Source organism: Chelonia mydas, chromosome 10 (genome assembly GCF_015237465.2).
Source record: "Chelonia mydas isolate rCheMyd1 chromosome 10, rCheMyd1.pri.v2, whole genome shotgun sequence".
In the NCBI taxonomy this organism is placed as follows: Eukaryota; Metazoa; Chordata; order Testudines; family Cheloniidae; genus Chelonia; species Chelonia mydas.
The window spans coordinates 14773558-14795910 of record NC_051250.2 but is presented as its reverse complement, the minus strand read 5'-3'; positions in this window follow the sequence as shown (position 1 = coordinate 14795910).

Genomic DNA, 22353 nt, shown 5'->3' with positions numbered 1-22353 from the left:
AATTAAAGGACAGGCCATTTCCACCCAGATAATCTCTAAGTGGATCTTAGGGTGCATTGTGAACTGCCATCACTTGTCAGGGCACTCCCCACCAGATGGGATATGAACCCATTCCACGAGAGTGAAAGCATCAACCACAGCCATGCTCAACGACATGCCCATTGTGGACATATGTAATGTAGCCACATGGAGTTTGGTGCACACCTTTTCCCCTCACTACATGACTGGTACATGACTCTGCGATGGGCACCTCATTTGGTGCAGCGGTGTTTCGTTCTATGGTTCCGCCATCGTCCTCACACCCTCCTCCTATCTAGGTACTGCTTGTCAGTCACCCTCAGTGGAATACAATAGGGACCATCATTCAAAGAAGAAGAGGAGGTTACTTACCTGTAACTGGAGGTTCTTTGAGATGTGTAGTCCCTATCTGTATTCCAATCTCACCCTCCTTACCCTCTGCTGATGGCTCTGTAAGTTTGTGGTAGAGAAGGAACTTCAGACACAGTCAGTCCGCCCCACCCTTTATTGCCTCCAGCCAAACCACGAGGCAGTACAAGGGTACATGCGCAGACCGTCAAGCGATGCTACTTTGAAAAAGCTCCGGCTCTGACTGCATGCACATAACCCTCAGTGGAATACAGATAGCAACCACACATCTCGAAGAACCTCCAGTTACAGGTAAGTAACTTCCTCTTATTTACTCCTGAAATTGTTGAGTTGTGCATTGGACTTGCAAATAGTAAATGTATTCATGGGAAAAAAACACCTTGTAAGTATGTAGATAGTCCTTGCCAGCGTGGGGATCAACTAATTTGTTAGCCATCTGTCTCCCAAAATATGGTTTTAAATGAGACTTGAACCATTTCACGTTAACTATAAAATTAACTTTTGAGTGATTGTTTCAGAGGTCAAGATTATAGCTGAAGATGACTTGTGGCAGGGGATTTACAGTTCTCAGACTAATTTCTAGTCAGTTTTCCTGAAAAGGGATAATGATGCCATCCTGGTGCACTGCAGTACTCATTCCGATGCTGCATACTTGGGGAACTTTACCTACTTGTGTTCAAATGCAACCCCTGACTCTGATGTTTGTGCACGCTTTCCTCGTGTGTTGCAATCCTGGCTTTTACAGTTGATTTTAGGGGCAGTAGCAAGCAAAATTATCTTTCCTCACTCTTCCTTTTGCCAAAGGGCTCCAAATTTCAGAGACTCAATTCCATGAATGGGAGCACCCACTGAAATCCTCTTCTTTCTTTTGTTCCTCCCCTCCCTGATCGGTCATGGCAAAGTGTGTCAAATGGAGTAAGCTGAAGCAAAAGAGCTTCTTCATCTGTGTGCGGAGACACTTTCAGCAGCAGCAGCAGAAAGTGTCAGTTATTCTTACTCTGAGTTACTCTGAGCCCACAGACCCTTACTCAGCCAAGGGGAGGGTGTTAGAATTCAGATGCCTTGTTGGGGCCTCTGCATCTCCAGACGCTTCTCCATTGACACTTCTGCAGGGGGTAAGTTGGCCCTCTTCAGCTGTTGGTCTGGCTTGCTGAGTCCTAGCCTAACCAAAGATTTCAGACTCAAGTCCAAAATACTCCATGAATCTCCTTGTCCAATCCACCTCAAAGGAGAAAATCACCAAGTCTTTAATTGAGTAAATGTGCAAGGAATCCAGCATCTTTTGGACTGTTTTTCCCAAGAGGAAGATCCCAAATCTCTTAGGCTATATCTACACTGGTGAACATTCTCGGGTTCTGGACCGTATACCTGCTTATGCATGCTCTCCATACCCACACCAAGTGTCCACATATCCTGTGCTGGACACAAGTACAGGGAGTCCTCGGACTTATGACACGCAAATTACATCGGACGCCACTTACGACACTTTTCGATTGACTGCTCATTTTGCCCCTACAATGCTTGTTTCCCCTTATGACACTTGCTTGAAGTCACTTCCTGGTTGTGTTATAGGGGTATGGAGCTGGAAGGGGTCGCTTCTGATTGGCTTTGAGGCAGTAGGGTAGTTTGTTGCCGGGTAGGGTTGCCGCTTGCTTTTGATTGGCTGCCAGCCCCGGGCTCAGCCAATCGGAAAGCTGGCACAGTGATTGGCTGAGGTTCAGCATGTGTGCTGTTCTCCCTGGCTTTCTGAGCCTGCGTTGCAGGCATTCAGAGCAGCATATGTGAGTTTATATGTTTATTTGAATGCTGTTTACAAAATACAGTGTACAGTAAATACATTGATGTTGCAACATTAGTCATCTATAATTCACTTAGTACAAAGAAAAGGAGGACTTGTGGCACCTTAGAGGTGAACAAATTTATTTGCGCATAAGCTTTCGTGAGCTACAGCTCACTTCATCGGATGCATTCAGGGAAAATGCAGTATATACACAGAGAACATGAAACAATGGGTGTTACCATACACACTGTAACGAGAGCGATCAGGTAAGGTGAGCTATTACCAGCAGGAGCGTGGGGGCTAGGTCGGGGGGGAGAAAACTTTTGTAGTGATAATCAAGGTGGGCCATTTCCAGCAGTTGACAAGAACGTCTGAGGAATAAACATGGTGGGGGGGAATAAACATGGAGAAATAGTTTTACTTTGTGTAATGACCCATCCACTCCCAGTCTTTATTCAAGCCTAAGTTAATTGTATCCAGTTTGCAAATTAATTCCAATTCAGCAGTCTCTCGTTGGAGTCTGTTTTTTGAAGTTTTTTTGTTGAAGAATTGCCACTTTTAGGTCTGTAATCGAGTGACCAAAGAGATTGAAGTGTTCTCCGACTGGTTTTTGAATGTTATAATTCTTGATGTCTGATTTGTGTCCATTTATTCTTTTACGTAGAGATTTTCCAGTTTGGCCAATGTACATGGCAGAGGGGCATTGCTGGCACATGATGGCACATATCACATTGGTAGATGTGCAGGTGAACGAGCCTCTGATAGTGTGGCTGATGTGATTAGGCCCTATGATGGTGTCCCCTGAATAGATATGTGGGCATATCTATTCAGGGGACACCATCATAGGGCCTAATCACATCAGCCACAATTAACTTAGGCTTGAATAAAGACTGGGAGTGGATGGGTCATTACACCAAATACAACTATTTCCCCAAGTTTATTTCCCCCCCCCCCAGCCCCCGCTGTACCTCAGACGTTCTTGTCAACTGCTGGAAATGGCCCACCTTGATTATCACTACAAAAGGTTCCCCCCACCCCGCTCTCCTGCTGGTAATAGCTCACCTTACCTGATCGCTCTCGTTACAGTGTGTATGGTAACATACAGTGTGTATGGCTATTATTTCATGTTCTCTGTGTATATAAATCTCCCCACTGTATTTTCCACTGAATGCATCTGATGAAGTGAGCTGTAGTTCACGAAAGCTTATGCTCAAATAAATTTGTTAGTCTCTAAGGTGCCACAAGTCCTCCTTTTTCTTTTTGCGGATACAGACTAACACGGCTGCTACTCTGAAACCTGTAATTTAGTACAGAAATCTGGGTTATTAGGGTGAAAATAGTGTATCAAGCCTTGGTTCAGGAACCAATCCCCCCTTCATACCATTGATTCCTATGGGAAAAGTGGTTTTCACTTGCATTTCAACATCTCAATGCAATTCTGAGGAACACATTGTGTCAGAAGTCTGAGGACTCCCTGTATCGTGCTGTGTAAATGTGTATACCTGCGTCCATGCTGCCTCTGTTACTCAACGTTAGCGTACCGTTTTAGGGGCAGTATCTCAGAGTTCTGTGCAGAGAGGGAGATGCTCTAGGAACCGCTTTACTGTGTGTTGTTGGTACTGTCCCACCACTTTCATGTATTTGGCTATGCCGTCCCTGATCACATCTCTCCTCACTGTTATTTGCTGCTAAACTGGGTGGAAGACATAGAAGCAATGGGATGACGATATGGTTCTGCTCCAGCTCGGTATTGTGGGACAAATGGATTAGGTGATTGGTGAGATGCTGGATGGAATTTGGGCAGAACTTTGACATATTGAAGATGGCTGACCTTGAGGGTGAATGGCAGTTCATTCAGCTCACATGGTACAGATATGATGAATGCCAGTATTGCCATGGTATGCCACTGGATGGACCGTCACTTCTGGTGCAGGAGAACCAGCATGGTATGGTGGGAATGCATCATTCTGGAACTCTGGAATGACCAACAGTGGCTACAGAGCTGCCGAATGTGGAAACAGACCTTTATGGAGCTGTGTGAAGAGCTTGCTCCAAACTTCCAGTGCGAGAGTGCTCAATTCAGACAAGCCATATTGGTCCAGAAGTGAGTGACTATTGCCGTTTGGAAGCTGGCACCCCAGGTAGCTATAGGTCCATAGCAAACCACTTCGGGGTTGGAAAGTCCACTTGGAGGTACTGATTGTGCAGCTGTGCAAGGCAGTTAACACTGTGATCTATAAGAAAAGTTCCAGATTTGAGAGGAGGGGGTTTCCAAGCCGTACAGGGGCCATTGTATCCCACTACAAGGGGCAAGTGAGCGTGTGAACCAAAAGGTTACTTACTGTTCACTTGTTCGGCTAGCCTCAGTGGACCACAGAGGGAGATTCATGAATACCAACGTGGGAAACAAATTGGAAAGGTTCATAATGTCAGGGTGCTGAGGAGATCAGGATTGTACTTGAAGAGGAAAGTAAGGACTTTATTCCCCAGAAATGATAATGTTCTGTATGATCTGTCTGTGACATCCGTTATTTTGAGACCCCACATACCTACTCCCAACTTAGTTCATGAAACTATACCCCAATGTCAATGACTCTGGAAAAAGGGAATTTAGTTACAAGCTCACTAGCTGCAGAATGATCGTGGAGTGAGTGTTTGGTAGACTGAAACCTCATTGGCACTCCCTGTGCACCCATCTAGATGCCAGTGTGGCTGACATTGTATAATTGTTGCCTGTTATGAGCTCCATCACATTTGTGTGGGTAATGGGGAGAGCGTCTGTCCCAAGTGGGCTCAAGACATGTCTGGTTGACAAATTTTGCACAGTCAGCCAGCTCCCACCCGGTTCACAGTTCCTGGTTTACAGCGAGTGTGGAAAAGCAGGGATGCCATTTATCTGCCTGTGCTGTGGGATACCTTCACAGCCCGTACAGCTGCTGGAAAATCACATACTCATGGCTTTGTTTCCCTGTAGACGAAGATCATTAGCCATCCATTCCAGTGAAAATTCTCACATTAAAGACCGTTATAACAGGGCACTTCCACTGGGTTAAAACCTTAGCGTTCAGTTTGTGCGGTGGAGGGTGGCAGTTGAATTGTAATGCAATCATTGTGCAATGCTTTTGTCTTATCTATTCACAGTTGTTTACAAACCCGTGTTATTGGGAGCACTCCTCTGTCTTAATGCCCTGATAATATTTGCTTGGGGGAAAAGGGGTGCGCAAATTCTTTTTTCAAACTATTCCTTGCCTGCAGTGCTAACTGTACTTAGCAGCTGTTATGGAGCAGTAATTGCTTCTAAGATTGAAACCGGGCAGGGTTTGGGGGCATGGGTGGGAGAGAGACCATTGAATTACTGGCCAATGCCTCTTTCATTACTTGAATTACTTACTTACTTGAGTTGTGTTCCGATTTTCTGCATGTGAACTTAGCTGTAACAACATTTATCTACCTATTTTCTGTGCAGTAGATTTCTGCTGCATTGAGAACTAGTACTGCTTTCTGTATGCACAAAGCACTAACTTTCCCCACCCCTCCCATGTATTCTTGGGACTTCAGATATTTCTGAGGCTGGGGGAAGGAGGGGAACAGACAGAAATGATGGCACCACACTGTTACAACATTCCATTTCTTGTGCTGTGAATCACCCAATCCCAAACCTGAAAACATCTTGTGTCCAGCATGCTTAGCAAGGGGGGTCCATGCACAAGGCAAGGAAGCTATAACATTTATTAAAAGTACTATAGGGAATATGTAATAAAAAATGTTTAAAAAGAAATTTAAAACATAACAGGTCTGAATCTGAATAATTGCCAAATGTTAATATCTCTATAGCCATATCCTTGACCCTTCCCTGCCAGTGGGGGAACAGCAGGGGAAAACTGTTCTTGGGGAGATCTCCTGCGTGGGCTTTTGGAAGGCAAGCACTTAGTGGGGTTCAGCGACTCCTGCAGGCTGATCATTCTCCTCCTGGATGTAAAGGCGGGGCCTGTGCTAGCATTTGAAACCCCTGGTGGAGGATGTGGTCCTGGGAGTCTCGCAGGTTCCACGTTCTCCCGGTCACCCGATTGTGTTTTGATTCTCCGGCTCAGCAGCACCCTGGGTGGCATCTGGAGGATGATGGTAGTTCATAGACAGGTGCAGCAGCCACCTAGGTAAACTTGTTGCTATCCAGTCAAAATAAGGGCAAGGCTGCTATTCACTAGGGAAGCTGAACAAAGATAATAAGGAACAGTTGCTTTTGGATCAGAGAAGCTAAATCAAGCTAAATTGGCTTCTCTGTGTGTTTCTCCTCTGCTACTAGGACAAGTGCATCAGCAGATTTTAAAAGGGGGAATCTATGTCACACTAAATTAGCCAAGAAGGCCATGGTTTTCAGACGTAGCAGAACTGTTGCTCGTGTCTCTACTCCATCTTCTGAGCAGGCAGGAGAGTTTGTCTGAGTGTGTATTCCTTCATCCCAATCTAAACTGCTTGAACCTGGCATCTTGAATATTGAGCAGCAAGTCCAAAACAAGATGGAGACTATTCTAGTCTTGTGTAAGGCTTCTGCATGCTCAGCCTATGTAAGAGTTTCTTACTGGGGTGGGGTTAAGATAGAAATATGAACTCTAGGAAACCAGGCATTCAGTTCTAATTTCCTTCCAAAGTGGCCTTGGTCTGTATCTCCTACCATTTGCATCTTGGTTTCCTAAGACCATCTTATCTATCCAAATCAGGTTAGGTCTAGCTGCCCATAGTGTTTACGGACTCTTGTGACCTGTCCAATTGAATTGATGACACACAATTCCCTATGGCCCCCTCACTTCTGAAGTTCCACAAGGATCCATTCTCTGTTTCTCCTCGTTATGTACATGTACATCCACTAGGGTCAGGCAACACGGACTCAAGTGCCAGCAATATGCAGATGATAACTCTAGCTCTTCTTCACTACAGGCAACCACACCGCTACCACCAAGATGGCCCAATGCTTGGAAGAGATCATCTCATGGATGAAGAACAGCTGGCTAACAGCAAACCTGAGCAAGTTTAATGTAATGCTGGTGGGCAGAGGGAAGCATTCTGAAGAGGTCACAGCCACGATGCAGTCTTCTTTTGGTTGAAGGTACATACCCACAAATGGACAGTTAGAGTCAAGGAGTACTTTTGCATTCCTCACTACTGCTAAGTCCCACATAGCAGTATCCATGAGTAACACCTCTTATCTTTGGTATCTTCCTATCCTGGAAACCTAGCTTTAGTTATCCATGGTTTTGTCATCTCTCAGCTGGAGCACAGCAATGTAATGTGCATGGGCATGAAGCCTTCACCTCTTAGGGAACTCTAGCTAGTACACAATGCTGCAGTACATCTCTTCAGCAATCCACGCTCCTGTGTGCACATCACACCCGTCCTCCACTCTGTACATTGACTTCCCATAGAATATCAAACCAAGTTCAAGGTCTCAGTCCTTATTGTCGAGATGGTCCAGGGCCTGGGCCTAGGATATCTAAAAGACCACCTGAAGACCACGGTAAAGACCATGGTTAAGAACTTTGCTGCTCTGGCACAATGGAACTCTCTACAATAATTGCAAGTTGCTACAATTGGTGCAGGAGATAGAACTTTCTCAGGGAGCTGGTCCAAGACTGGGGAACGAAATAAAGAGCATCACAAATCTTATCACCTTCTGCTCCAAGTGCCAGGCTCATTTCTTTGCCTTCTCTAACATAAACACATAGCAACATGTATATTTTTTTTAAAAAATCCCTGTCAGAACAAGACACTGCATATGCTTCTTGTCCTGGGGAGATGAGAGAAGAAACGTGTGACAGATGCTAGTCATATTGCTTAATGCACTAGTGGGAGGTGCTCAGGTACTACTGAGATGAGCCTGCTATAAGAACCTTTATAGAATAGAAAGTATCATTTTGATGAAGATGCTGCTTTGTCAAAATCATGCCAGCAAGTGAAATTTCTCTTCTTATAAAACCCAAGCCTTCCTGTATTTTCTATGATTTCCGTCATACTCCAGTCATTCATAACTAAGATTAGTTATGAATACCTAACAGGAAATTGCCTCCTTTTACCCAGGACCTCAGCATCTGAAAGAGAATATGGTATATGCTACATATGAGCAGAGCAATAAAAATCTATTTAATAGATCTGACCAATTCAGGAAAACATCTTTTTCTTACTCATTTGTTTGTCTCAATGTATCTGCCTCAGGGAGAGATCATTCCTAGAAAGGAACTAATCAGGTAACCTATATTTCATTCAGAATAGAACAGAATGAATGACAGGAAAGTGGAGGTAAAACATTTGTACAGGCACATACTGGCAAACTTGCGATAAAAGGGGGAAGCTGTCTGGCCTGCTTCTGACTCTCCCAAGGGCCATGGCTGAACTTCCATACAGGCATCTTATTACAGGAACCTTAGAAGGACGTTCCAGGAGAGGACCCAGGTGCCTTTTTATATTTTCATACAGCCTGTGACACTGTATGTTGTGATGCTGTCTGGAGAGGAAGGTGACCTGTCTACACCAGTATGGTCACTGCTGTTGCAAAATCGTGATAAACCTTGTACAAAGTATGCCTTGCAAGGTATCATTTGAACAGTTGCAATCTGCTGAGTATTATTATATTGTTATAATGTGTGTAACGACATTGTGGGTGGAGTTATGAAATTTTGCTATATGTTTGTAATGCCAGCATGTTGTGAGACTGAGAAACACCCACAGATTAGCGTCTCAGAAATAACAAAGGAGCTGTAAACAAGGGCCTCTCCATGTCATCCGCGAAGACACTGCAAAGGACACGTGCGCAAAAGGTGTGAACTAGAATTTGCAATTCATATGAAGAACTGATGGCGAAGCATGTATGCTGTCAAGGTTCCTTCCCCACTCTAAACTCTAGGGTACAGATGTGGGGACCTGCATGAAAACCCCCTAAGCTTATTTTTACCAGTTTAGGTTAAAACTTCCCCAAAGTACAAACTATTTTACCTTTTGCCCTTAGACTTTATTGCTGCCACCACCAAGCGTCTAACAAATATATAACAGGGAAAGAGCCCGCTTGGAAAAGTCTTTCCCCCAAAAATCCTCCCCAAACCCTACACCCCCTTTCCTGGGGAAGACTTGATAAAAATCCTCACCAGTTTGCATAGGTGAACACAGACCCAAACCCTTGGATCTTAAGAACAATGAAAAAGCAATCAGGTTCTTAAAAGAAGAATTTTAATTGAAGAAAAAAATAAAAGTATCACCTCTGTACAATCAGGATGGTAAATACCTTACAGGGTAATCAGATTCAAAACATAGAGAACCCCTCTAGGCAAAACCTTAAGTTACAAAAAAGACACAAAAACAGGAATATACATTCCATTCAGCACAGCTTATTTTATCAGCCATTTAAACAAAACAGAATCTAACGCATATCTAGCTAGATTACTTACTAAGTTCTAAGACTCCATTCCTTTTCTGTTCCCAGCAAAAGCATCACACAGACAGAGAGAACCTTTGTTTCTCCCCCCACTGCAGCTTTGAAAGTATCTTGTCTCCTCATTGGTCATTTTGGTCAGGTGCCAGCGAGGTTATCCTAGCTTCTTAACCCTTTACAGGTGAAAGGGTTTTTTCCTCTGGCCAGGAGGGATTTTAAAGGTGTTTGCCCTTCCCTTTATATTTATGATATATGCCATGGAATTGCTTGACCCCATGACACAGCAAGAATTCTTCCAGCAAAAAAGGGTCAAGATATAAAAAGGGAGACCAAAGGCCCCTGACTATCTCTTTCCTACCCCATCTCTGGACTGGTGAATTCTAAGAGGGGAAGTTTTGAACAAAAGGACTGAGGTCCCCAAAACTATTTAGGCAACCTAGAGAGACTCCTAGAAAACTAGCAGAGTGGACATCCTTGTGATCATTTTGGACTACATACTCTAATTCACCTGTAATGTATTTTGTCTGCTTTTAACCTTGCTGTAACTCTCATTATTTTTTCTGAATTGATAAATCTTTAGGTTTAGTTTACTAAATGATTGGCTACAGCATTGTATTTGGTGAAATCTGAAATATATTTTGACCTGGGGTAAGTGACAGGCCCTTTGGGGCTGGAAGTATCCTAATGTGTGGTGAATTCTGGTTTTAATAACTTTCCATCAAAAAGTCCAGTTTGTCCGGATGGCAAAGAGAAGCTGGGGAGCCTAAGGGTGAACGTGATTCCATGGTAAGGCTAATGCAGTAATTCAGGAATGCACTTTTGTTACTGGTTTGATGAAATCTAATTGTAGAATATACCACCAGGTTGGGATGTCTGCCCTTTTTCTGACAGTCTGACTTGAGTTGGGCACTCCTAGCTGTGAGCTACTCCAGGCACCATGACGTACGTATACACAGATTATTTATGCTCCTGAAAGGAAATATTTTTTGGGATGGGGAAAAGGGAGAGGTATTTTAGAGATATTCCTGGGAGTCAGAATGTGAGAAGATTAAGTGCTTAGATTTTTTTTCATGCTTTTGTAACATGAGTTTCCACCACTGTGAGTGGTGTATACCCAGTGATGAGCTGCCAAAATCTTAACGGGTTCCCTCCTCACCCCATGAGGGGGTCGTTGCCCACCCCCGCCCCCCGGGACTCCTGCCCCATCCAACCCCCCAGTGTTCCTTGATGCCCGCCCCCCCCCAACCCCTGCCCCATCCACCTCCCTCCCCTGTCCCCTGACTGCCCCCAGAACTGGGCAGGTGGGTCTTGTAGGCCATCATAATGGGTGCCCACCCCACACTTAAGAGCCAGAGGTACCTGCCGGGAGGCAAGGTGGGGAGTCCCGGAGGTGCTTACCTGGGGCAGCTCCCAGGAAGCATCCAGCAGGTCCCTCTGGTTCCTAGGGGCGGGGGAGCGTAGCTGGGGGGAGCAGCCGCTCCCCCACTGGTCACATCAAAAGTGGAGCCTTAGGTGCTGACTCCCTGGGTGCTCTGGGGCTGGAGCACCCATGGGGAAAATTGGTGGGTGCAGAGCACCCACTGGCAGCTCCCCACCCTGCGCCTGGCCCCAGATCACCTCCGCTCCGCCTCCTTCCCTGAAAGCACCGCCCCACTCTGCTTCTCCGTGCCCCCCCGGCTTCCCACGAATCAGCTGTTCGGCGGGAAGCCAGGGCAGGCTGAGAAGCAGGCAGCAGCTTCCGCTCAGGCCCAGGGACGCGGAGGTGAGCTGGGGCGGGGAGTGGTTCCCCTGCACGCCCCCCCTCCCCGGGTTACCTGCTGTGGTGCAGGCAGCCCTCCTCGCGGCCCCCCGCCCCAGCTCACCTGCGCATCCCTGGGCCTGAGCGGGAAGCCGCAGCCTGCTTCTCAGCCTGCCCTGGCTTCCTACGTGAATCAGCTGTTCAGCGGGAAGCCGGGGGGGTGGTGGTGCCTAGGGTGCCACTTTTGGCCGGTTAAATTTAGAATCCCTTTCAGAACTGGTTGACCCTCGCGGAACAACTGGTTCTAAAAGGACTTCTAAATTTAACAACCGGTTCTAGCGAACCGGTGCGAACGGGCTCCAGCTCACCACTGCGTATACCATTTTCACTAGTGCTGGCCCCAAAGCAGTAAATTAAAAAAATTCTGTCACAATTGATGTTCATTTTATAGATGACTGTTCCTGAGGGAGAGATTCTTAAGCCGGAAGTCTTTTTCTATCTTGTGTGATCAGTAATTGTCTTAGCAGGTAACTTTATGTATGGCATTATACAATGAATGAAGTTCCTGATTATCGTTAAGAACAAGTGACATGATTGTCTATTATCAGTGCATCTCATTTTCCATGATTGTAGTTAGAGGTTATCTGTGCAGCTATGCTTGAGATATCTATAAGCAACGCTCATGCTGTTGAGCAGATACTTAGAAGTCAAATACATCAACTGTAGATAATCTCTGAAGGCATGTTACTGCCTTTAAAGTTTCTTCTCCAATAAATCACACCTGCATCTTTATATCTATCTATATCTTTTGTGACAAAGTTCCTGCTCTACCTTGGTGGGTCTTGCGCTTATTGGCAGATTTGCTCGCCTTGGAGCTGCACGGCAGCCCTCAGCTTGGCCGTTTTTCTGAACCCACAGTCCAGGTCGACTCCTCCTGTGTCGGACCAGGAGTTGGGAGGATTTGGGGGGAACCCGGGCCCGCCCTCTACTCTGGGTTCCAGCCCAGGGCCCTGTGGAATGCAGATGTCTAGAGTGCCTCCTGGAACAGCTGTGCGACAGCTACAACTCCCTGGGCTACTTCCCCATGGCCTCCTCCCAACACCTTCTTTATCCTCACCACAGGACCTTCCTCTTGGTGTCTGATAATGCTTGTACACCTCAGTCCTCTAACAGTCCGCGTTCTTACTTTCAGCTCCTAGTGCCTCTTGCTCCCAGCTCCTTACATGCACACCACAAACTGAAGTTAGCTCCTGATTAGTCTGCCCTGATTAGCCTGCCTTAATTGATTCTAGCAGCTTCTTGATTGGAACACCTGCAGCCAATCAGCCTGTCTGTCTTAATTGTCTCCAGAAGGTTCCTGATTGTTCTGGAACCTTCCCTGTTACCTCACCCAGGGAAAAGGGATCTACTTAGCCTGGGGCTAATATATCTGCCTTCTATTACTCTCCTGTAGCCATCTGGCCTGACCCTGTCACACTATATAGAGATCAATAAAATAAAATGATGCACATGATACAGTGTTTTGCTTGTGTCTTTATTTGAGACTGCAATTAAGCCATTTATTACTCTAGCCTACTTTGAAAATAGATGATCAGAGTTAATTTGCTTAAGTAAATTATACTCCAAAATGAAATCATTTGCCATTAGTTGGTTGTTTCTATCCACCCTCCAAACCTATTATGTTGCTTTCCTCCCCTGTAATTGGGCTGTCTGTGAACTGTCAGATACAAAGAGAAAGAGATTAGTTATTATTGGAAGAAGACTCAAAGCATCTCAGCAGCAGCAGACAAGAAAAACTCTGTTTTGTAATGGCAGTGGAATATAGTTTCTTTTAGAACTGTGACCTGTTTCAAATGTGATGCTTAAAAGGTTCTTTTATGGTGTAGGAACCTATTCAGACAGCAAAATCCCAGTATGAAAAATGTTACCTACACTTTCACAAATGGTATTTAAATTAGGTCAATAAGGGTGCATTTTGCATTTTGAAAGAGCACTCGTAAAGCCATGCTACATGTGATTGATTATTATTCACTCAGTGTGCCATATACATGTGCAAGATTTTCAGCAAACAGCCAGGGTAAAATGGTAGCTGGCCCTGTGAGAGTACTTTGAAAATAAGGTGAAATCCAAAAAACTAGGCATTTCATTCACTGTAAATCAGTGTAGCATTTATCTGGAGATTTTAAGAAATGATGGGGGGATAAATCTTGCCAGCATACCAACTGCATTGCATTCTTCCGTCACTTCTGTATCTTTGTTCCAAACATGATCAACCAGAGGGGACTAAAGAAATCTTTAATATATGTCTACTTCCAGTTATGCCTTGGGGAGCAACATCTACATATACATTCTAACATATTTCTTCAGACATAAGGTCTTATGTCTGATTAGAGCAGCTCTCATAAACTATGCACTTTTAAGACGTTGGCTTGGAAGTCCACCAAGGGAAATTCGGAAGTCCACCAAGGGAAATTTGTGTGCTGCCGAGAGTAACATTTGTTATTCAGTAGGTGTCACTCTTCCTTCTGAGGGTACATCTACACTGCAGTTGGGAGGTGTGATTGCAGTATGTGTAGGTACCACCAATCTAGTTTTGATCAAACTAGCTTCCTAAAAATAGGCAGTGAAGCCAGGGCAGCATGGGCTACCCTCCTGAATACATACCCAGGGTCTTGTACTCAGGCTGTGGCTTCACCACTACTTTTAGTGGGCAAGCTTGATCAAAGCTGGGTGGGGTATGTCTACATGTACTGCAATCACATCTCTCAGTTGCCGTGAAGTGTGCTGCTGGAAATTCCATTTTTTGAATTAGATGTAAAATTTTCTCCTGACCTTGTATAGCCCTGGAAGAGCGCATCATACTGTTTGTAAACGTTGTGGTCATGGTTAAACTCCAGTTGCATCATTACATTCTTCCTTGCTAAATTCTACTGTTTCATTTGGTATTGTCTTCAATTCTTGTTGTTAAGAGCTGTGCTGTGTTGCCGGGCCCTGTCAAACAGCTGCTCTGCTGCTGCATATCCAAGTTAGAAGTGATCACTAGTGTACGTGTCCCGTCCTGTATTCCTGCAATGTAGTCATTTGGCTTTATAAGCGCCTCTGGGCAGAGACTCTATTTCTTGTCGTGTTCAACAACCTGAACATCTTTAGCACTTTGTGCAAATACATAACTTGCTTCTTAATCCGTGTCAGCGGGATACCTCTGTTTCATCCAGCATTAGGAAATCAGATGTCAGAGCCTCTTTTTTTCCACCCATCTAATTTTTGTGTTCTTAAATGTGATGTGGATTTTTTGTTTGTTTGTTTGTTTGTTTTTTTAAAGGTGACATTTGCTGTGGCTTTTAGAATTGGTGAGCTCCAAGCTTTAATGGCCAGGCCTCACTCACTGGCTGATGTTCTTTTTTTAAAATGGTTTAAAAGATATAAGTTTTATCCAGAGTCACTAAGCTGTTGTCAGAATTGCGCCTTGATCAATCAGTCATGGCTAACCCTCATTCCAGCCACAATAAGCCATTCTTCACAAGTTATATTAAGGAAGGTCTCTCAGTCTGTTATCTGGAAAGGACAGAGACCTTTGCAGGCTCTTCATTTCTCTTGATGCTAACACATTAATTATTGCCTCCATCCATTTCCCAGTGTTGTTTGTGAGACGTTGCCATTAAAGAATGAAATCCGCTTATTCAGCAAGAGTTCTATAGCAGTTCAAAAAGCCACTTTAGAGTGGGTCAGACATGTGCTTAAGCTTCATATGCAGCAATACACAGTTGCATAGAGCTTTTAATTGAGGACTGGCTGTGTCATGAATGTGGTAAGCCTCTGTCAGTGTATATAATAATAACTTCCCCCTGCTTTCTTTAATAAGCACTGCAATTATCACATAAAGACGGGGTTGAAAATGATGGATGCTGCATTAAAATGGTGTAAATTGTGTGGGTGTATTACTTTAAAATAGCTTGTATAATGAATGTTACATTGTTTCATTTTCTCAGCTCAAGCAGGAGTGGAGAGAGAATTGTCTGTCTTCAAGTGGTTCAAGCAAAGGACCCACAGTCAGAACTCCTGGATTCTATCTCTGGATCTATCAGTAGATTTTCTCTTTGATTTGTGGTAAGTGAGTGAATCCCATCGGATCTCCCTATCTGTAAATAGGGGCATTAGTTAGCGAACATGAGTGCTGACGCTGTAAAATGTTTTGAGATCCTCAGGTGAAAGGCACTACAGTCTTGCTAGTCTTAAGAGCTCTGCTCGCTCTGTTGCTCTTATTCTGGAGATATATCGCTCTTGTTTTTAGTCTTTGAGCCTTCTGGGGTGGACACTGAAAGCTCTTGACATTAAGAGCAATCTTTTTGGGGGGAGTGCTGACTGCCTATGAAAAGATGTGTCCTTGCTCTTTCTGCCCGTGTCTCTCTGGGGGAATATCCCATGGTTGTTCGTGCTGAGATGCTCTACGATTTTCCCGCCCCCCCGCCGCCCATTAATTATGTCAATGAAAGAACATGTCTGTCCTTTCAGAGGAAGGGCATTGGAGGGCTACCAGCGCTTCAGTGATTTTGCCTGCATTCTTGCTGCAAAGTAGGTGGGTTTCAGCCCAAATTAAAGTGGAGTCCAGGATCTAAACAATACCCCCAACCACGTAAGATAGCCAAGGCTTAAAGCACCTCCAAACCCCAGTCAGAGGTTTTTCTGTGTGGATCGTAGGGTGTTTGGGCTAAAACTCAGGTAAGAGCCCAGGTTAACTGCAATGAAGACATTCCCTCTGGGTTTGTTTCACAGAAGAGTTAACTCGACTTATTACTTAAGTGTTGCCCCGAACTTGAGTCCTGTCCACATACACAAACCCTGTCCTCAAGAGTGGTGGTGCTTGTAACTTGAACTGGCCAGCCTGAGAGGGGGTTTAGGGTAAAGCTCAGGTGACCACTTTGTCAGCTACTAACACCACCACCCTGTGCAGACTGAGTCTTAGCTTGCAGTGGGCTGCTCTCACTTGAGGTAGGTTATCCCGAGAGGCGTTAACACGAGTGCAGCTACCTCAAGTTAACTCTGCAGTGAAGACGTAGTCTTAGTGTGGTCTGGATTTGAACCAGTAACCTTGCTGTAAAAGACTGTAGCCAATTACCAATCCCTCTGAGCCACTCCTTCCTTCACAGTTTAAAAGTAAGCTTGGAGAAAAGAGCTGACTAGTTTGTCACTTTCCATTAAAGAATGCTCAGAAGTGCTTATTTAATTAATCATAAAATATTTGTTACTCCTGGTGCTGTGGGTCTAGAAAAATAAACTCATAAATTCAATATTCAGCTTTCGAGACAGCACATCATTCATCCAGGGAAGAATATCCAAAAAGTCCAGTTTAGTTTCATGTCGCTGTTTTCATTCAGACCAGTTTGGCAGGTGACATGTATGCTACCTGACTCGTTGTAATTCTTATCTCCGCGTTGAATTAAATCATTAGGATGAAACATCACTGCTCTCACAGACACAAAACTCTGTTTGTCAGATTGTCTAAGGAGATTCAGCCCATAGAGGAATCTCAGCATTAGTGATGATTGTGCATTTTACCAAAAATGGCAGCTTTAAGATTTTCCTTTTCCGTTCAACACCCTTGTGGATCAGTGAAACGTGTTCTCTCTTTCCTAGCTGTAGAAGGGAATCAGTTTTAAGTGTGAAAGCCAATTTATTAACTACATTTTATCACAGAAATGCATTAATAGATGCTCATGTGAAGAAAATCCATTTTTAGATGATTGCTCAATCAGGCTTAATGCTGGGTTATGAAGTGTCTGTTCCTGTAACCCTTTGTATTCATCACAGCATGATGGAGCTGTGCTTGTAAAGTAAGAGAGAACCATAAATTTCAGTATTTTTGCTCAGAGCCATTCATATATCTTATCAGTGAATGTCCTAACCCTTCGTTCTGGAGTGCAGTGAGACAAAGCATCAACCCATCTATTTGAATTGAAGATTATCCTTAATTTGTCACTTTCAAATGACATTTAAGCAAAGAACAACATTGCATTTGCTGAAGAACACTGCAACTTTGTCAGCTCTCAACCCTTGCATTTCCATTTGCTCATGCTGAATTTAGATTAAATGGAGCCCTACTTAGAAGGTGGCATGAAAATGGCAAGTTAATTAGGAATGGAACTAAGTGAATTGTAAATGAATTCCCCGAGAGTAGACACTTGTGGTATGTGAGAGGCAGTGAGATCCAGTGGGAAGGGCATGTGTTTGAGGCGCTGGAGACCTGAGTTCTCTTCTTGGTTCTTCCACCTGTCTGCTTGTGACCCGGGGCAAGTCACAGCCCCTCTCTGTGCTTCTGTTTCCCCTCCCACCCATTGTCTTGTCTTTTTAACCAATAAGCTCTTCAAGGCAGGGACTCTCGTCCTATAGTCTCTACAGTGTCTCGCACAATGGGGCCCCAATCTCAAATGACGCCTCTACGCGCTACTGTAATGCTGCTAATAATAATAGGTTTATGTTCAGTATCTGCCATCGTGGGAAAGGAACCACACAAATACATGGGAAAAGTGCCATCCCTGGTACATTCACTATAATTCTTTCCATTGTATTTCTTTAGGTGAGTTAAGGTGGCAGAATTTTCTCAACAAAGAACAACCACCATGAGCTAATTGCTTTTGCCCCCAAATCTTTCCTAGTACATCCATGCCAGCACACCTATAGGATTTAGATAACAATTTATCTCCATGTTTTTCCTCAATCACTGGATAGGAACCACATATTTAGAGTGGCACAATTCACCTCTATACATGCCTTTAAAATATTATTGCGAAGTAGCAAGGATAAATACTGACAGTCAGTGCACTAGATTATAAAGCAGGAGTGAATGAATCGGCGATAAAAGCGTGCAAATGGACCTGACATCAGTGGTGTAGCGGAAACATAATTTTGTGATCTCTCATCAGGAGTTGCGATATCTGTCCCCCAATCTTTAATAGGTAGGTATTCATGAAATACAATTTCAGTCGAGAAGCAGCATGCCAGTGGGAGGAAGCATATGAACATAAATTACGTAATTATTATTCTGTCACCTTTTATGCATTTAATCACAAAAGAGCAGAAGACGGAGGTATGAAATAAACCTTAAAGGCATCATAATCCTAAACAACAACAGAAACAAACCCACGCAGATCCCCGCCAAACAGCATTATAATATGAAATGACAAGAAAAACAGAGGGCCAGGGACATTTTGTTGTTTTTATTTTTGCCTCACTCATGTTCATTAGGCAATAACACAAACCGGTATACCATAATATTTTTGCTTATCAATATTTCCCAAAGTGAGGGGTGCACCCGTAGCTGGGCCCAAAGAGCTAACCAGGGGAGAAAGAAGGGGCATGGACAGACCTCTCAGTTGAGCTCCTTCTGTGGGGCAGAGAGAAAAAGAAACTTTTAGCTATTATGACAGCTGAGACCTTTTGAAATGTGACCTGAGGGTAACTGATGCAGCGATATCTGCCTGAATTTGCAGACAGCCTGAAATAATAGCTCTGAAGTGAGAATTGCCTCGTGTATTCCAACTGGGTGCTAATTCAGGTCATACTTTAAATGTCAACATTGTGAACTATTTCATTGTTTATCGAAGCATGTAAGGATGAAGAGGAAGGCTCATAGGAGGGCGATCTATACTAATGTTTTCCAAAGTGTGGGGCATGTTCCTAAGGATGCGCAGGGGAGTGGTGGTGTGGAAGATAGGATTTAGAAAATGTATACATTTAGAAGATGTATAAAATAAGATGATTGTATCACACAGATAGCATAATCATAACCAGCAAACCATAACCTTGTCTTAGACAACTTATTTGACCCCCTTTATACAAGATTTGATGCCACTACAGGACCTTGGTTGCAACCATGATCTATATGGTCACAGTTCATATCAATAACATCATATTTGGAAAGTTGATTTCAACACAAATTGGTATACAGTGTAATCTCTATGCTACTTTGCTATTGCTGGGAACAGGTTTTCCCCCTCCCCATGCCCTGATCTCACCTAAATTCTACTACAATGGACATGTGCTGGTACAGGCAAATGGCAGAGGCTTTCCATTCTACCCCTTTGAAAGAAAGAAGGAAATTGTGATTACGAGACACATTGAATGTCAGCAAAACTGGTTGCCGAATTCAACTCAAGGGAGGGAAAAAAAGATGGGATCTTGAATGTATTACTTTGACTCTGTACCCATCCCCAAAAGCCTGAACAAAAACACCACATCATGCAGGAAAAAATAGCAGATCCATATACTGTGTCAATGATATGCAGATTAAGGGCTGCTAAATATTATGCTGCGGCACAATATACTGGACAAAGTACTCAGAGACCGTTAAATCCTTTAATCCACAAATACACACACAGGAAATAAAACAAATGGTTCTGATGGGAAACACAATTACTTTGATTACAGCAGCTGAGGGAAATACTGTTTTCTATTGTTTTATGCAGGATAAATGGGGAAAAGACTGACAGAATTGTCCTAAAAAATGCATCCTCTTTATCTCCTTCGGCAGACTCCTCCCTTCAGTAGGATTACTCAAGTCAGTGGGCTCACACCACGGCGAGTTTTGGTTCCTTGTCTTTCAACTTTAATCCCTGACCCATCGAGTATGATGGGTGTCCTCCACATCCACTGTCTTGTTATTGATGATGGAGGATAGAGTCTTTCCTGACTCCAGTGGTGGATTTAGACTTAGTGGGGCCCTGTGCTCAGCTTCATTTCTGGGGCCCCTCCTCGGGACCCAGCCAAGAAAAAGAACATTCTCTGATCTCCCCCCCGCCCCCGTTTTTCATTCTTTTTTTCTTCATGCTCCTCCTATAGGTAATAGGAAGTCAATGAAAATAAAGTGAGGTACATTGATTGTTTTTGTAGTCTAACTTATTTTTCCACAGACCACTTGAAAATTAATGAGGGTCTCGGCGGACCACTTAATGATCTTTCCAAATATTGTTTGTATCGTTAGCTAACTATTGTAAAGCGCTTTGGAGAAGAGTGCTTTATTGAAGAAGAAAAAAAAAAGGGGGGGGGGTCCTGGCCAGGACTTAGGGTGCGGGAGGGGGCTCGGGGCTGGGGGTGCAGAGTCTGGGCGGAAGTTAGGGTGGAGGAGCAGGCTGGGCGTTGGGGTGCAGGGTGGCCAGAAGTGAGAGGGCTCAGGGCTGGGGCAGGGGGTTGGGATGTGGAGCGCGGAGCGCTTACCTGGGGCAGCTCCCATTTGGTGCGAGGGGTGCAGGTGTGTGTGTGTGTTTTGCAGGAGTCAAGGTAGGCAGAGGGCTGGAGGTGTGTGTGGGGGGTTGCAGGAGTCAGGGAGGGCAGGTGGCTGGAGGTGTGTGAGGGGGGTGTAGGAGTCAGAGCTGGGGGTACAGGGGCTGGGTGGGGGTTGGGGCAGGAGGTTGGGTGCGGAGTGCTAACCTGGGGCAGCTCCCATTTTGTGCAAGGGGGTGGAACTGGGGCAGGGCGGAGGGTGGGAATGTGTGGGGATGCAGGAGTCTGTGTGGCCTGGAGTTGTGGGGGGTGAATCATAGAATCATAGAATATCAGGGTTGCAAGGGACCTCAGGAGGTCATCTAGTCCAACCCCTGCTCAAAGCAGGACCAGTCCCCAACTAAATCATCCCAGCCAGGGCTTTGTCAAGCTTGACCTTAAAAACTTCTAAGGAAGGAGATTCCACCACCTCCCTAGGTAACGTATTCCAGTGTTTCACCACTCTCCTAGTGAAAAAGTTTTTCCTAATATCCAACCTAAACCTCCCCCACTGCAACTTGAGACCATTACTCCTTGTTCTGTCACCTGCTACCACTGAGAACAGTTCAGATCCATCTTCTTTGGAACCCCCTTTCAGGTAATTGAAAGCAGCTATCAAATCCCCCCTCATTCTTCTCTTCCGCAGACTAAACAATCCCAGTTCCCTCAGCCTCTCCTGATAAGTCATGTGTTCCAGTCCCCTAATCATTTTTGTTGCCCTCCGCTGGACACCCCCCTCACACACCTCCAATTTTTCTACATCCTTCTTGTAGTGTGGGGCCCAAAACTGGACACAGTACTCCAGATGAGGCCTCACCATTGTCGAACAGAGGGGAACGATCACGTCCCTCGATCTGCTGGCAATGCCCCGTACACATCCCAAAATGCCATTGGCCTTCTTGGCAACAAGGGCACACTGCTGACTTATATCCAGCTTCTCGTCCACTGTAACCCCTAGGTCCTTTTCTGCAGAACTGCTGCCTAGCCATTCAGTCCCTAGTCTGTAGCGGTGCATGGGATTCTTCTGTCCTAAATGTAGGACTCTGCACTTGTCCTTGTTGAACCTCATCAGATTTCTTTTGGCCCTATCCTCTAATTTGTCTAGGTCCCTCTGTATCCTATCCCTACCCTCCAGCATATCTACCTCTCCTCCCAGTTTAGTGTCATCTGCAAACTTGCTGAGGGTGCAATCCACACCATCCTCCAGATCATTAATGAAGATATTGAACAAAACCGGCCCCAAGACCGACCCTTGGGGCACTCCACTTGATACTGGCTGCCAACTAGACATGGAGCCATTGATCACTACCCGTTGAGCCCGACAATCTAGCCAGCTTTCTATCCACCTTATAGTCCATTCATCCAGCCCATACTTCTTTAACTCACTGGCAAGAATACTGTGGAAGACCGTGTCAAAAGCTTTGCTAAAGTCAAGGATCAAGACGTCCACTGCTTTCCCCTCATCCACAGAGCCAGTTATCTTGTCATAGAAGGCAATTAGATTAGTCAGGCACGACTTGCCCTTGGTCAATCCATGCTGACTGTTCCTGATCACTTTCCTCTCGTCTAAGTGCTTCAGAATTGATTCCTTGAGGACCTGCTGCATGATTTTTCCAGGGACTGAGGTGAAGCTAACTGGCCTGTAGTTCCCAGGATCCTCCTTCTTCCCTTTTTTAAAGATGGGCACTACATTAGCCCTTTTCCAGTCGTCCGGAACCTCTCCCGATTGCCATGAGTTTTCAAAGATAATGGCCAATGGCTCTGCAATCACATCCG